The sequence below is a fragment of the Nanorana parkeri genome, unplaced genomic scaffold (genome assembly GCF_000935625.1).
Source record: "Nanorana parkeri isolate BGI_ZX_2015 unplaced genomic scaffold, ASM93562v1 scaffold255, whole genome shotgun sequence".
Classification (NCBI taxonomy): Eukaryota; Metazoa; Chordata; class Amphibia; order Anura; family Dicroglossidae; genus Nanorana; species Nanorana parkeri.
The window spans coordinates 1,174,220-1,178,600 of record NW_017306523.1 but is presented as its reverse complement, the minus strand read 5'-3'; positions in this window follow the sequence as shown (position 1 = coordinate 1,178,600).

Below are 4,381 nucleotides of genomic sequence, written 5' to 3'. Positions count from 1 at the left end.
GTGGGTTGTGTTTTAATAATTCCCCCCCCCCCCCCCATGCCCATAGCCCACCTGAGATAATACCTCCTTACCTCTCTCTTTGCTATTTCTGATGCCTGTGACAAATCCAGGTAGTAATGTGTGACACTTTTTCTAAAAAAAGTGGAGGTAAATGTGACTTCTTGCATGTCGGAGTAAATTGTGTCACCTGGTTAAGTATTGTGTCATAGGCAAATTTCTGCCTGAGGCAATTCTACAACAGATTCATATATTACCTTACCAGCAGTTTCATGATTCTGTTGTTAGTTGCGCCATTTGTCTACAACCCTCTTGATGAATTCCAGGAAATGCATACATTATTAGAATTGTATCATTCAGATATAGATCTCCACCTTGGATCCTTAGACAGATATTTAGTACATTGCCAAAGGGTTTACAAATCTATTTATTGGAATAAATGTAACTCTAGACCCCTACTATGACATGGAGGCTTCTGGACAAATGTTCCCACAAGTGGGTGCTGTTTTCATGGAGCCCACTCTCTCTTTCCCCTTCAGGAAATCAGACCTCACACATAGAATGACTCGATATGCTGAGCATGCACTGCATCATTCTGGCACTTTATATGCTGTTGAATGCTGTTTAATGGCTCATAAAGATTACTTTAATGAACTGCTCAACCTGGCATCTGACTTTCTCCAGTACATTATATGAAAATGGTGAATTTGAAAGGTGTCTAAGCACGGTATATAATAATGATCTCATGATAGCTAGAAAAAAAATAAACCATAATTATATCAAAAGAAAATGTACAGTATATACTGTGCAATATGGGTAAACTGCTCAACTTTCCATGTAATATTAAAATGCTTATAGCTGAACTGCAGGGGAAAAAAACATAAACTCTGTTAAGTGGCCAAAAGATCTATAATTGTGTGCAGCCACTCTTGTGATCTGGTCACAAAGGCAGCTAAGTGACCTTACTTTTTGCCACAATACAACTCGGTCACAGACCCTCCCCCAAGATGCTGACTGGACAATTAAGTAAGTAGCTTGCACCATTAGTTCAACAGCACTGTGCCATGCAGGGCCAATATTCAAATATAATAACCTGCCTCTTGCTACACCCAAGCGTTAGATCACTGCACATTTAAAGCTGCTATAAATCGAAAAGCACTGAAAAGGGCGATCATGTGCTTGCCACTTTCGGCGGGAGGTACTTTTGAGGCACAAATACATAGGGCGGGGTGGCATAGGCATGAATGTGTTTGATGCCTACAGTTCTTTAAACTTGTCCAGGACTTGTCTTCTCGTTTTCGTCTAACACTCTTCCTTACTCTTTCTATTCATTGGGCTTCTTCTACCTGCTCTAGTTTAGTTCTTTGCTTTTCTTGACCTTCGACCATGGGAGGTTTCTTATGATTGGGTTTGGAATTTGCCGCTCTAATGAGGCTATTGAACTGACTGAACCGTTCTTTTGTTTTTCTAACCCAAATGTGTTATCTCTGCACGTTGTGTCCTTAAGGATCCTATACCACGTTGCCTGTTCTATTTGATATGTAGCACTATGTCATGTACACTCAGCAACCTATATGCTGTATTTGTCTTTTGTAATTTGTTTGTACTTCTGTCTTCTTAATAAACATTATTGTGACTCAAACTGGTCCAAGACTAAATACAAAATTGGGCTGTCAACAGCTTCCTAGAAAATTGGTGAAGAGTGTTCTGACTGTATTAGACAATTCTCAGTAGACAGTATATGTTCCTATAAGATGGCTGCTCCATCATCCTTGCGATAAGGAATGTGTAGCTTTGCCTCAGTGCAGTCACCCCATACTGTATGAGGGACAGGTAAATCAAGTTACAGTGACATGTCACTCCAAGGGTTATGGTAGTCATACATGCGTTGAAATATGGCCGATTCCTGCCTACATTCGAGTCGTGGTTGGCCCTGTCGGCACCACCCAGCTCAAGAAACTTCAACAATCGACTGAGCTGAATGATAAATAGTTGGCCAAACAGTGATTGAGCCCAATCAGATGCAGTCACTGTTTAGGTATCCAGTCATAGGCGACTTGCTGAATGCAATAGCCAGCAGGAAAAATCACCCCACACTGTTTAGTCTGGATGGGGGGAAACAACTGATTTCTCTACTTCAGCCCATGTGAACTACCAGCGTGTATGGCTAGCATCAGTCTGCACAGAACACTTCTATATTTTCCTGTTAAAGAGTCCAGGAACGCTGCATTTTTCTGTTAGCATGTTCTGCTGTGTTAAGTTTATTAAAACACGCGAACAACAGCACACAGAACGGTGGTGTGTAATAAGGTACATCAAACCTTTCATTGTGCTGACTTCTTAAAGGAAACATTAAGGGTTCATTCACACAGCACACTAAAGTAGGGTATACACAGGTAGATTTTTGCACGAACGTTCGTATGAAAAATTCTGTCAGAAAGTTTGATATTGGCGTCAGAAACGTTCCGATTGTTGTTCGAAATCTCGTTTAATTTTAGTTTTTTTTTTAACATTCTATTTTGGAACGAATGGAGTTTCTGAACAAAAACCACAGTCGCTGTTAAAAATGCGTTCAATCGTGAAAACTTTTCCATCATGCTCCTTTTTTGGAACATTGTTTTCATTTGTCGGTTGCACCTTACTAATTGATAGATATTAGAACGAACGTTCTGAAAATGACTTCTTTTGTAGGAAATTCTAACTGTGCATACCCTGCTTATCCTGCACGCAAAAACTTAGCATGCCCTAAGTGGCCATTGTTATGTCGCACATTGACATGCCAACACATGGCACTAAGGCAGCCAGTTCATTATGAATGGACTGCCAACACATGGCAATGCTATTGACAGGACCCTTTTTTCTGATGCCTGCAGTGGCGTATATATGCGTTTCCCACTACTGTAAGAGTGCATTGGTGTGCCATTTAACATGAATGCCACCACAATGCAGCGTGTGTGTGTGTTCATCTGCATTAAAGTAACACACAAATGCGAATCTGGTCTTAGTCTTTTCAGTGTTTTATATAAACATGTAATAGAGAGCAGCTTCATTGCCTAATACCAATAAGGTTATGTAGTATTATGTATACAGTATGTTTTTAGTGTAAATCTTGTTATTATCTATGCAGCCATATTTGCTCATTTATTTATGCTGGTTTTGTTTCCTACTTTGCAGTGTTACACAGTAATTATGCTTTATTGCTCAGTGGACTCTCAATATGACTAATATCTCAGCAGAGCGATTGCACTGAATCAGCGGAGCTCCCTTTAGTACAGGTGCAGGCAACCTTGATAATCCAGCTGCTGTGGAACTACAAGTCCCATGAGTTATGGCAAAACTGACAGACTCCTAGAGGCAGAGGCATGATGGGATTGATAGTTTCACCAACGTGGGAGCGCTGAGGTTGGATACCCCTGGTCTAGTGGCTAATCTACAACTCTCTGTATGATAAAATACCAAAAATTTGGAAGGGCAAAAATATAAAAATGAGATGATAAAAAGTACTTTAGGTTAAATGGTGCAATAACTCCTCAAATATGAGCTGAAAATACACTAAACTTTATATAAATGTATTTGTCACTGGCATGAAGAACATTAGTAGCATTGATGTGGTAGATACCAGGTCAGCAAGCATTTCAATCACTAAATAAGAGCAGTAGTATACAATGCACATTTAGCTGGGTCCTTTAAGCAGGGGCACATGTTCCTCTAAATATAATGCACAAAAAGCCTGAACGTGAAGCAATGCATACATAGAGCCAGAGCAGGGGTGCAAATACCAACTGTCATTACACAGAGTGACATCATTCATGGCTGCACATTCTTGGACCTCCACACTGGTATCCCCCCTGAGGGATGAATTGTCTCTAGCTTTCATAGATTGAAGACAGTGAATAATACCCTTCTGCATGTTTCTAGCCCACATCCCTCTTCACTTCTAATAGAGTGGCTCATTCAGTTGAAGAAGGAATTTATCTGAACAGTTGCATTTGAACCTGGGGTTGACTAGTTCAAGACATGTATCAAAATAGGTTGGCCCTGAGCCAGAGATTAGACGTGCTGGAATGACTCATTCCAAACTGGAATGGATGGGACCTACTGGGTATGAACTTAATCATTTTCTCCAGCTATAGATAGGATGACGCTTCTATAGGCTGATCGGAGTACATTTGCTGGCCTTTTGAAAAACCCACCTTTTGTTAATTTGATTAATTTGCTGGGCCTTTTGTTTCCCTCATTCAACGACTCTCCACTGTCCAATAAACCAAAGGCAATCATCGGGGCAGCGGAGCTGCTGGTAGCTGCAATACTGGAATGGAAATTATTTGAACAACTCAGCAAGTGTAAAATGTATCCAAGAGAGTTGTACATTTGCATGATTATG